General features: G+C 40.2%; 1 long non-coding RNA gene across 1 annotated transcript; it reads right to left on the bottom strand.

Annotated features, from left to right (window-relative positions):
* Positions 1-3971: 3971 nt before the first annotated feature.
* Positions 3972-7977, bottom strand: LOC132129120 (uncharacterized). Its single transcript, XR_009428440.1, has 4 exons — positions 7646-7977; positions 7226-7293; positions 7077-7120; positions 3972-4440 (listed from the first exon to the last, which is right to left on the bottom strand). It is a non-coding gene; the product is annotated as an uncharacterized LOC132129120 (long non-coding RNA).
* Between the last annotated feature and the right edge of the window lie 5614 nt (positions 7978-13591).

Here is a 13591-nt window from a genome sequence, read left to right as displayed (position 1 = left end):
GCTCTACTGCAGGTAGAATAGCATCCATATGTGAGTTTACCAAAACAGCGCTCAACTGCAGGTAAAACACTATTCAGAGATGAGTTTAACAACGCTCTACTGCAGGTAGAATAGCATCCAGATGTGAGTTTACCAAAACAGCGCTCAACTGCAGGTAAAACACTATTCAGCGGTGAGTTTAACAACGCTCTACTGCAGGTAGAATAGCATCCAGATGTGAGTTTACCAAAACAGCGCTCAACTGCAGGTAAAACACTATTCAGAGGTGAGTTTAACAACGCTCTACTGCAGGTAGAATAGCATCCAGATGTGAGTTTACCAAAACAGCGCTCAACTGCAGGTAAAACACTATTCAGCGGTGAGTTTAACAACGCTCTACTGCAGGTAGAATAGCATCCAGATGTGAGTTTACCAAAACAGCGCTCAACTGCAGGTAAAACACTATTCAGCGGTGAGTTTAACAACGCTCTACTGCAGGTAGAATAGCATCCAGATGTGAGTTTACCAAAACAGCGCTCAACTGCAGGTAAAACACTATTCAGCGGTGAGTTTAACAACGCTCTACTGCAGGTAGAATAGCATCCAGATGTGAGTTTACCAAAACAGCGCTCAACTGCAGGTAAAACACTATTCAGAGGTGAGTTTAACAACGCTCTACTGCAGGTAGAATAGCATCCAGATGTGAGTTTACCAAAACAGCGCTCAACTGCAGGTAAAACACTATTCAGAGGTGAGTTTAACAACGCTCTACTGCAGGTAGAATAGCATCCAGATGTGAGTTTACCAAAACAGCGCTCAACTGCAGGTAAAACACTATTCAGAGATGAGTTTAACAATGCTCTACTGCAGGTAGAATAGCATCCAGATGTGAGTTTACCAAAACAGCGCTCAACTGCAGGTAAAACACTATTCAGAGATGAGTTTAACAACGCTCTACTGCAGGTAGAACAGCATCCAGATGTGAGTTTACCAAAACAACGCTCTACTGCAGGTAGAACAGCATCCATATGTGAGTTTACCAAAACAGCGCTCAACTGCAGGTAAAACACTATTCAGAGGTGAGTTTAACAACGCTCTACTGCAGGTAGAATAGCATCCAGATGTGAGTTTACCAAAACAGCGCTCAACTGCAGGTAAAACACTATTCAGAGGTGAGTTTAACAACGCTCTACTGCAGGTAGAATAGCATCCAGATGTGAGTTTACCAAAACAGCGCTCAACTGCAGGTAAAACACTATTCAGAGATGAGTTTAACAACGCTCTACTGCAGGTAGAACAGCATCCAGATGTGAGTTTACCAAAACAACGCTCTACTGCAGGTAGAACAGCATCCATATGTGAGTTTACCAAAACAGCGCTCAACTGCAGGTAAAACACTATTCAGAGATGAGTTTAACAACGCTCTACTGCAGGTAGAACAGCATCCAGATGTGAGTTTACCAAAACAACGCTCTACTGCAGGTAGAACAGCATCCATATGTGAGTTTACCAAAACAGCGCTCAACTGCAGGTAAAACACTATTCAGAGGTGAGTTTAACAACGCTCTACTGCAGGTAGAATAGCATCCAGATGTGAGTTTACCAAAACAGCGCTCAACTGCAGGTAAAACACTATTCAGAGGTGAGTTTAACAACGCTCTACTGCAGGTAGAATAGCATCCAGATGTGAGTTTACCAAAACAGCGCTCAATTGCAGGTAAAACACTATTCAGAGATGAGTTTAACAACGCTCTGCGGTGCGTTTTTTTTTTTTTTGCGTGCAGTAAGCAGTTTTTCTTTCTTATTTTTTTAATAGGAGTCTGGTATTGATAAATAAATGTATATATGCTTGTGTTCGATTAATCAATGTCTTGTTTATTTATTTATTTATTAAATATCCTCTAAATTAATAACTCTGACGTCATTGTATGGCGCGATCGTGATCCCAAGGTCCACCATTGCGTTTTTCCCTTTCCACTCGGTAAGTAGAAAAGTTAATTAATAGAGATCGAGACTATTCTTAAATTTACATAAAAACTAAAACTGTAGAATCAGGACAAGTTGTGTTTAGAACTTTTAGACGTGTAAGGCAGCAATTTATTAGGACGGTTAATGATAGAAAACTTTATATATATATATATATATATATATATTTAAATTACTTGCTGCACCACATGTGCAGTAGGCTAGCAAAGTTAGCTAATTCAATTCAAAGTTAATTTTTTTTCGCATATAATCATGAAGGTGCAATCATGGGGAATACAAGATTTTCAGTACTGATCTGTTTCCAGTTACCTATTTTATATAGCTCAAACTATTAAGCCATTTTAGCTAACATTATAAATGGTCAGGCCAGTAATTGTTTAAAATCCACGGATAATTTGATAATAAATGCCTAAATATTATCTATAATAAACAGTAGAAACAAATTCATAACAACAACAGTATTGTGTCTCAGTACAATTTCTCACTATAGAATAAAACCATGTGTATAATTAATGTAATAATAAATGATGTTGTCATAAGTTATTGATTGATTCAGGTACTTTTTTTACAGTGAGTTCTGCTGTGGTTTTGTTTGGAACTATTTTTGTTGGCGAAATAGAGCAAAACTTACATTATTAACAATCACAATCAATTAGCAATTAATAAAATCAATTTTACATACATTCAAGCCCAATCTGGCAACACAGGTGAAGAGAATACTGGTGTAAAATGTTAAATTCTGTTTTTTTGTTTGTCTGTTTGTATGCTTTTTCTTTATCATTAGGTCCCTCAAATTTGCCAGCAAAAAATATCTTTATTCTAACACTCCACCACATACACATACACACACAAATAAATAACAAAGGCACTTCTCAGAGCCACGTCCGTCTTGTTAACCTGTACCCATCACCTGTACTCTCTTCAGCTCTCTTTCTCGCTCCCCTCTCCTCTCTTTGTCCCCCCTCCCTGTATATTTGTTTTATTTGTCCATCTCTTTGTTGCGAGTCTTTCTGTCTGTTTGTTTTTCTGTCCATCACTATGTCCATGAGTGATTCAGAAATCCAAGAAAATCTAATGGTCTTGGATAACTTGGTTGATCATCAAGAACTGAAGGATGAGCTCCAAAGTCTTGATGACTTCCTTGGTGAGCTGCAAGAAGAGGAGGCGGCAGCAGCACCATCAAAGACACCTGAGCCAAGGCAACCAAAGGTGCACTGGAGAAAAAGAGACGCGCATGGAAATATTGTCTATGCAAGGCCGAGATCAAGCAGGGATCAGTCAAAAAAGGGTCAGTATTGTTTTTCATTAAAGATGTTTTGAGAAATCACATTGTTTAGGACCTTAATTTTGTAATAAAGGAATTAAGAAAATGAAGGAATACATGTTTAGCTTGATATTTCAGGGAAACAATCAAACCAGAACTAGTCATTTGATTTCTGACATAAAAAGTAGATTTATTAAAGATGTCACTAGTCTTAAGTGAAAGTGAAAAATTAAGTGAAAGTGGGACATTAATGTTACTATTAGATATTTTTGTAAAGCAGTAGGAACTACAAAATTAGCACATAAAAAATTGTTTATTTGTGGGCTGTTATGACATTTAAGAAAATCTTGTCAATATTATAGTTATGCAGTAAAATGTGCGTGCCTGGTTACCATCATAGTAGATCGCTCGCAAGTTATTGGTCTTGGGAAGGCTGTATTTGAAACGACTTGTGCTTCTGAGTGTGTTGTCAATGGCCAACTAGCTTGTTTTATTCTAATCTGCTTCTATATTAGCATTCCTATATGCTGTTATCATCTATATGACACCTTATAGGCAGCTAAACGAGAATAATTGGACTGTCCACATTAGGGTTTGGGAAATAAAAAGCTCTCCAGCTGTATGTTAAAGGGATAGTTCACCCAGAATAATTTTTTTTTTTTTTACAAACCAGGAGATGCAAGTCTGCCATCAGGAAACATATTATTTTCTTCCCTTTAAAGAAGCTAGACTAAAAACTAGACTAAATGCAAGGAAAACTTATAATAAATTGGCAATTACAATTATGACTATAAATAATAAAGTAATTCATATCTATTATTGTAATCAAACACTTCAAACATGACTACAAAACTTGAGTGACAATTTAGTAGCTTTTGGAGTATTATTTGGTATTTATGAGCACGGACAAGAAACTTAAGATCTCGCAAGGTACACTGTTAAGCAGTTCAAGACCAATGCAAAAAGTTTTTAAAAAGACAACTGTAAGAGACTAAACACTAAAAGAGACTGGGTACTGTGCAAAAACTTTACTGAAGAACAAACAGCAAGCAAAAACACTCAAAAATAAACTGCATTGAAGGGTGCTTGATGAGTCCAGGTGTCTATGGTGACTATGTTGTCATGCTGAAAGCTGGTTGGGATGTGGGGACTTTGGCACAATGTGTTGGAATTCACTCGCAGGCTCCCATGTGTCATCCCAGGTTTTGCCACTGTAAAACATCATAAGTGCACATAATGTTATTAGAACAAAGAGCAAAAATCAAGATCACTGTCAGGTTTATAATTACTGTCTGGCATATTTTCATTTTACACAGTTTTATACTTCTATAACATTACATCTCTTTTTTCTCAAGTACAAGGTCTGGCAGCTTTATTTACTAGTGTTACTAGTTACTTTTAATATTACAATTTTCCATACAGTTCTTGTACACTGAAAGCAATGTACTTTAAAATTTAGTGATTTCAAATTGTTTCTGATAAACTGAGGGATTAAGTTATATTAGTGGGTTGAGGAAAATCTCCTATTTGTTAATAAAAACACTCTTGGATTAGTTGAAAAGTGGCTACTTCTGACTTGCAGAGGCAGAATAAGTTTAGAAATTTCAGCATGTTATCATATTGTGTTCCAAGCAGATTTGGCAGTTCTACCAACTCTGGATAAGGGTAGTGGCTGCATCTTGATCCCATTGCCTTCATTATTCTCCTCTTCACTAATATTTATTACTGTTCTTCTCTGTCTCTGATCTTCCTCATGCATTTTATTATCACTGCTGTCTCTGCTCTCATCTTTAATGCAAACGAATTCCAGTATCATCCCATTTAAGAAATTATGGCAAAACAGAAATATTAATTATTGGTCCAAAAAACCTCCAAAAGCAAGTTTATTAATTTGACTTTCAGTGGATGTATTGTTAAGTCATCCAGAACAGTTTAGAACACAGATCTTATGCTCGACTGCAATCTGTCCTATGAACATTTCCAGCACGGATACAACAGATTTTCCATCTTAGAACTTTTGCTAAAATATGACACATGCTAAGTGTTTCAGATACTGAAAAATTTTGGGGATGAATCACTGCTACTATTGTAATGCATTGGGTGGATGTCCTGCAGGCTCAATAAGCTTCAGCTAGTTTAAAATGTAGCCACTAGGCCACTTACTAGAAGTAGAAAATTTGATCAAATCAGCACCATCTCATTGTCAATACATTGGCTGCTTGTCAACTACTTTAAAATTATAGTAATTACTTGAAAAGCACTGGATGGTGCAGCTCCTCATTACCAACAATACCTTGTGTCCGCTCCAATCACAGAATTCCAAGATCTTCATATGATATTCTAATATAGATCATTCTCCCATTTGTCTCTGAAACTATGGAATAGTCTTCCAAGCATTCCAAATTTAGACACACTCAGTTAACAACCAGACTCAAGACGAATAATTTCAGTTACACACACACACACTCACACACGTTTGTTTTTGTGAATTGCGGGGACATTTTATAGGCGTTATGTTTTTACACTGTACAAACTGTATATTCTACATTAGCAAACTGTATATTCTGCCTCTATAGTCAGGGACACACTTAACGACTAGCTGAAACATTCTGAGTTCAACACACAAAGACAGTTTTCTTTGACTAAAGCACATTTAACAAGTAATTTAAATGCGACTGTAAACACTGACTAAACGCAACTGGCTATGACTTGACACACTTGGGCATGATCAGTCGTAAGTATCAAATTACAGTCATAACAAGCCTTACAATCCTTAAGTGTGTGCCTGGCTTAAACCTACCCATCACAGGAAACTGTCAGCATTTTTGAATAAAAAAAAACACTGTTTAGTGTGTCCTCATAAACCATGTTTATATTGTAATACCCATGTCATTACACACATTTGTGTCCTTCTATACAACCATGTATACAAGAACGCACACACAAACACACTTTACATACTATAACTCTTTTTTTTTATGTAAATGGCACCTGCACCAATCCCTTTATTTGTTTTTCTGTCTGATCCTCAGGATTGCAGATCTAGCTCTTCCCAATGCCTCTAGCTCATCGCTATTTAAATCAGAGTACTGACCATCGACCTCACACCGGTTTTCTACAGGCTACCTCAGAGGATTATTTACCAAGATCTGGGAGCTTATAACAAAATATCTAAGTTACTTTTCCACATTTATTGACTGACAGCTCTCCTGTCCTAATGTTGAGAGAAATAAAGTGCTAAAGAGGTGTTGTGTGCGCTGTGTGAACATGATGGTTGTTGTAGCTCTCAGTCCTGCAGAGTTTAGCTCCAACCTTCATAAAAACTCACCTGCCTGTAGCTTTCTAGCAACCTTTCAGACCTTGATGATCTTGTTCAGGTGTGTTTGATTAGGGTTGGAGCTGAACTCCGCAGGACTGTGGCTCTCCAGGACCAGGGTTTGCCACCCCTGATCTAGACTAAATGTGAACATTTACGCCCTTCACTGTACAGGAATGGATATGCATTTCCTTCTGCCAGAGGCTTATTAATTTCATGTTTGGTGTGAAAGGGCCTTAAAATTTGCCAAAATATATATTTTTTGTTGTTATTAAAAACAAACAAACAAACAAGCCCAGGTGAAAAAAGTAATGCAAATAAAAAGTAACTAAGTAACGCAATGAGTTACTTTTTTAGGGAGTAATGTAATATTGCAATGCATTACTTTCCACAACACTGGACATCACTGACATGAACTTCCATGCTGCTTGCAAGAAAGCAGTTGAAATTTGCCAACATTGTATTGGGTCATGGAATGGACTAATCCATTGCATTGAAATGGAATTAACTAGGAAATAAAACATGACTTACCACACAGTGCAAGGCAACCAGTGAACTTTCAATTCAGCTTTCCCCTACACAAACACAAACAAACACAAGTAATAATTACTTTAACTGTTTAAGCAATCACTGGATATTACCTTTGAAAGGCCAGCACATGGCCTAATAAGACATTTTACCTCATTTATTCGTTCCCCAGTTATTTTATCAAAAAGGAAAACCTTCTGCCTACTACATTTTTGACAACCTGAAATAATGAAAAGACAAGTTTTTTAAGCCACAAATGCTATGCTTTGTAGCTGAATCACACAAGCCCATATTTATAAATTCACATGTGAGATATGCAGTCTTTTCCATTCGTGTCAAAGTGAATTTGTTCCTGTTTTTGTCAATCAAGCAAAATGTACAGGATTGGTTTCCCAACGCCCTTGGACATTGGCCACTAACACAGAGCTAAATAGCTATGTAAATAACAAAATACTGTGAACTGGCTATCAATGTCCTGGTTAGCTGAATGAATCCAATTTAGATGAAGTCAGCTTTGACTGGGAGCAAATTTATTAATAGTGTGGAGTAAGTTGTACCATGCAAAAAGTTACCTTTTCTTCTGTTCTTTACCAGTGGCACCTCCTGACTCAAAGGCTTGGAAATGGAAGAGGCAAATGGATATGGAGGAGAGACAGGGGTGGTAGAGTGTGACGCGGTAAAGGTGTTTAACCTTCTTTTCCTCTGTCGCAGTGGAGGTGGAAGAGGGGAAGAAAGTGAGGGAAGAACAGTTGTAGAAGTAACAGAGGAAGGAGGAGAGAGAGAGGTTGGAGAGAGCGAGCAAGACACAGGAACAAGATTGAGAACAAATACAGTTTCAGACTGCTTGGTGAGGCTCTCCGGCTGCTCCGCGGCGACGCTCTCCGGCTGGACGCTCTCCGGCTGCACGCTCTCCGGCTGCTCCGTGGCGACGCTCTCCGGCTGGACGCTCTCCGGCTGCTCCACGGTGACGCTCTCCGGCTGCTCCGCGGCGACGCTCTCCGGCTGGACGCTCTCCGGCTGCTCCACGGCGATACAGCGACACGGCGCTCCATGTGTCCACGGCGACACATGGAGAGAGCGAGCAAGACACAGGAACAAGATTGAGAACAAATACAGTTTCAGACTGCTTGGTGAGGCTCTCCGGCTGCTCCGCGGCGACGCTCTCCGGCTGCACGCTCTCCGGCTGCTCCGTGGCGACGCTCTCCGGCTGCACGCTCTCCGGCTGCTCCGCGGCGACGCTCTCCGGCTGCTCCGCGGCGACGCTCTCCGGCTGCTCCGCGGCGACGCTCTCCGGCTGCTCCGCGGCGACGCTCTCCGGCTGGACGCTCTCCGGCTGCTCCACGGCGACGCTCTCCGGCTGCTCCGTGGCGACGCTCTCCGGCTGCTCCGTGGCGACGCTCTCCGGCTGGACGCTCTCCGGCTGCTCCGTGGCGACGCTCTCCGGCTGGACGCTTTCCGGCTGCTCCACGGCGACGCTCTCCGGCTGGACGCTCTCCGGCTGCTCCGTGGCGACGCTCTCCGGCTGGATGCTCTCCGGCTGCTCCGCGGCGACGCTCTCCGGCTGGACGCTCTCCGGCTGCTCCGCGGCGACGCTCTCCGGCTGCTCCGTGGCGACGCTCTCCGGCTGGACGCTCTCCGGCTGCTCCGCGGCGACGCTCTCCGGCTGGATGCTCTCCGGCTGCTCCGTGGCGACGCTCTCCGGCTGCTCCGTGGCGACGCTCTCCGGCTGGACGCTCTGCGGCTGCTCCGCGGCGACGCTCTCCGGCTGCTGTGCTGTGGAGGTTGCTAAAATACAAATTTAATATGTACATAGTAACAAAGAAATATACATGTATTCTAAACAAAAACATTACTCTTACCTTTTGTTAAGATAAACTCATAAGCCCTCCGCATGTTTTCTCCAAAAACACTTTGGTGACAGGAGTGGGGTGCGGATGCGTGATAATATCTGCCACCCACTTATTTGAAGCCCTTTTATCCTGTTTCCCAATAAATAAAATTGGCTTGTATCCGACAGTTTCATTAAGATTATTTTAGAAGACACATTACTCTTGAACTGTATACAATCGATCATCAATATAAGGTAAGGCCAGAGGTACTGCTACAGTTTCTGCCATTGCGATCATGACTTACTTAATACTTGACACAGAATACAATTTTGTAACTCTTTAACAAAATGTATAAGTAAAGATGGATTCTTCCATGTATGAAATAAGATGTATGTAAATATGTTTGTAAAGGCCAGATCATATTAGTATGGTATTCAGTATGTCAAAAACATGGCCTTTCGGTTTCACTTCACAATAATGTATGAAATATGAACTTTTTAACTTACTGCAATACGGGCAGAATCAATTATACGCCCAGCATTTCTGCTTTTAAGGACAGATTTCCCCCACTGGCTATCCAGTGATGCCACTTTTTCTTTTATTTTGTTTTTGGTGGAGAGGCTTCCAAAGCAGACATGACAAGTTTTCCTGCTTGCCTGATTGGGAGTCTGGCAAGAAGGGCAGGGCCTGAATTTGGGCCTTGTCATGACTAGACAAGAAATATACACAAAAACAAACAACAGATGTACAAACTGTTACGATAAAGAGGATTTTTAGGAACTATTAAGAGAAATGGAAGGATGGTCAAATAAAACAAATAAAGATGAAAATAGAGATAAAGATATAGAGAGAGCTAAAAAGAGAGTGACAAGTAAACTACAGCACAGACAGGTAAACAGGACAGACGTGGCTCTTAAAAGTGCCTTTATTGTGTGTGTGTGAGTGAGTGAGTGAGTGAGTGAGTGAGTGAGTGAGTGAGTGAGTGAGTGTGTTTGTCTGTATGTGTGGTCGGGGTTTGGAATAAAGAGCAGGCAAATTTGAAAGACCTGATGAGAGAAAAAAAATATATTAATAATTGAACACCTTACACCAGAGGTGTCAAACTCAGTTCCTGAAGGGGCTCAGCCCTGCTCCAGGAAACATACCTTTAACTTTCAAATAAACCTTAAGGACTCGATTAGCTGAGTAAGGTGCATTTGATTAGGGTTGGAAATAAACTCTGCAGGGCTGCGACCCTCCGGGAACTGAGTTTGACACATGTGCCTTACACTTTACACCAGTATTCTTCATCAATGTTGCCAGATTTAACAGTTTATCCACCCATTTGGTTGATTTTGGGTTGCACCATGTGTGAATAAATGGGCTTGGGCAGGTGGAATTTTGTTATTTTAATACAAAAGAAAGAAATAGAAAAGTTGCAATGTTTAACATAGCCTCCTATATAACCTCTGAAAGAACATTTAAATTATTTATTCTATAGTGAGAAATTGTGCTGAGACACAATACTGTTGTTGTTATGAATTTGTTTCTACTGTTTATTATAGATAATATTTAGGCATTTATTATCAAATTATCCGTGGATTTTAAACAATTACTGGCCTGACCATTTATAATGTTAGCTAAAATGGCTTAATAGTTTGAGCTATATAAAATAGGTAACTGGAAACACATCAGTACTGAAAATCTTGTATTCCCCATGATTGCACCTTCATGATTATATGCGAAAAAAAATTAACTTTGAATTGAATTAGCTAACTTTGCTAGCCTACTGCACATGTGGTGCATCAAGTAATTTAAATATATATATATATATATATATATATATATATATATATATATATATATATATATATATAAAGTTTTCTATCATTAACCGTCCTAATAAATTGCTGCCTTACACGTCTAAAAGTTCTAAACACAACTTGTCCTGATTCTACAGTTTTATTATGTAAATTTAAGAATAGTCTCGATCTCTATTAATTAACTTTTCTACTTACCGAGTGGAAAGGGAAAAACGCAATGGACCTTGGGATCACGATCGCGCCATACAATGACGTCAGAGTTATTAATTTAGAGGATATTTAATAAATAAATAAATAAACAAGACATTGATTAATCGAACACAAGCATATATACATTTATTTATCAATACCAGACTCCTATTAAAAAATAAGAAAGAAAACGCTTAAACTGCTTACTGCACGCACAAAAAAAAAAAAAAAAACCTTACTGCACGCACCGCGGAGCGTTGTTAAACTCATCTCTGAATAGTGTTTTACCTGCAGTTGAGCGCTGTTTTGGTAAACTCACATCTGGATGCTATTCTACCTGCAGTAGAGCGTTGTTAAACTCACCTCTGAATAGTGTTTTACCTGCAGTTGAGCGCTGTTTTGGTAAACTCACATCTGGATGCTATTCTACCTGCAGTAGAGCGTTGTTAAACTCACCTCTGAATAGTGTTTTATCTGCAGTTGAGCGCTGTTTTGGTAAACTCACATCTGGATGCTATTCTACCTGCAGTAGAGCGTTGTTAAACTCACCTCTGAATAGTGTTTTACCTGCAGTTGAGCGCTGTTTTGGTAAACTCACATCTGGATGCTATTCTACCTGCAGTAGAGCGTTGTTAAACTCACCTCTGAATAGTGTTTTACCTGCAGTTGAGCGCTGTTTTGGTAAACTCACATCTGGATGCTATTCTACCTGCAGTAGAGCGTTGTTAAACTCACCTCTGAATAGTGTTTTACCTGCAGTTGAGCGCTGTTTTGGTAAACTCACATCTGGATGCTATTCTACCTGCAGTAGAGCGTTGTTAAACTCACCTCTGAATAGTGTTTTACCTGCAATTGAGCGATGTTTTGGTAAACTCACATCTGGATGCTATTCTACCTGCAGTAGAGCGTTGTTAAATTCACCTCTGAATAGTGTTTTACCTGCAGTTGAGCGCTGTTTTGGTAAACTCACATCTGGATGCTATTCTACCTGCAGTAGAGCGTTGTTAAACTCACCTCTGAATAGTGTTTTATCTGCAGTTGAGCGCTGTTTTGGTAAACTCACATCTGGATGCTATTCTACCTGCAGTAGAGCGTTGTTAAACTCACCTCTGAATAGTGTTTTACCTGCAGTTGAGCGCTGTTTTGGTAAACTCACATCTGGATGCTATTCTACCTGCAGTAGAGCGTTGTTAAACTCACCTCTGAATAGTGTTTTACCTGCAGTTGAGCGCTGTTTTGGTAAACTCACATCTGGATGCTATTCTACCTGCAGTAGAGCGTTGTTAAACTCACCTCTGAATAGTGTTTTACCTGCAGTTGAGCGCTGTTTTGGTAAACTCACATCTGGATGCTATTCTACCTGCAGTAGAGCGTTGTTAAACTCACCTCTGAATAGTGTTTTACCTGCAGTTGAGCGCTGTTTTGGTAAACTCACATCTGGATGCTATTCTACCTGCAGTAGAGCGTTGTTAAACTCACCTCTGAATAGTGTTTTACCTGCAATTGAGCGATGTTTTGGTAAACTCACATCTGGATGCTATTCTACCTGCAGTAGAGCGTTGTTAAACTCACCTCTGAATAGTGTTTTACCTGCAGTTGAGCGCTGTTTTGGTAAACTCACATCTGGATGCTGTTCTACCTGCAGTAGAGCGTTGTTAAACTCACCTCTGAATAGTGTTTTACCTGCAGTTGATCGCTGTTTTGGTAAACTCACATCTGGATGCTATTCTACCTGCAGTAGAGCGTTGTTAAACTCACCTCTGAATAGTGTTTTATCTGCAGTTGAGCGCTGTTTTGGTAAACTCACATCTGGATGCTATTCTACCTGCAGTAGAGCGTTGTTAAACTCACCTCTGAATAGTGTTTTACCTGCAGTTGAGCGCTGTTTTGGTAAACTCACATCTGGATGCTATTCTACCTGCAGTAGAGCGTTGTTAAACTCACCTCTGAATAGTGTTTTATCTGCAGTTGAGCGCTGTTTTGGTAAACTCACATCTGGATGCTATTCTACCTGCAGTAGAGCGTTGTTAAACTCACCTCTGAATAGTGTTTTACCTGCAGTTGAGCGCTGTTTTGGTAAACTCACATCTGGATGCTATTCTACCTGCAGTAGAGCGTTGTTAAACTCACCTCTAAATAGTGTTTTATCTGCAGTTGAGCGCTGTTTTGGTAAACTCACATATGGATGCTGTTCTACCTGCAGTAGAGCGTTGTTAAACTCACCGCTGAATAGTGTTTTACCTGCAGTGGAGCGCTGTTTTGGTAAACTCACATCTGGATGCTATTCTACCTGCAGTAGAGCGTTGTTAAACTCACCTCTGAATAGTGTTTTACCTGCAGTTGAGCGCTGTTTTGGTAAACTCACATCTGGATGCTATTCTACCTGCAGTAGAGCGTTGTTAAACTCACCTCTGAATAGTGTTTTATCTGCAGTTGAGCGCTGTTTTGGTAAACTCACATCTGGATGCTATTCTACCTGCAGTAGAGCGTTGTTAAACTCACCTCTGAATAGTGTTTTACCTGCAATTGAGCGCTGTTTTGGTAAACTCACATCTGGATGCTATTCTACCTGCAGTAGAGCGTTGTTAAACTCACCTCTGAATAGTGTTTTACCTGCAATTGAGCGCTGTTTTGGTAAACTCACATCTGGATGCTATTCTACCTGCAGTAGAGCGTTGTTAAACTCACCTCTGAATAG

This window comes from Carassius carassius, chromosome 4, assembly GCF_963082965.1.
Source record: "Carassius carassius chromosome 4, fCarCar2.1, whole genome shotgun sequence".
Taxonomy (NCBI): Eukaryota; Metazoa; Chordata; class Actinopteri; order Cypriniformes; family Cyprinidae; genus Carassius; species Carassius carassius.
This window is presented reverse-complemented; position numbering and strand designations above follow the sequence as displayed.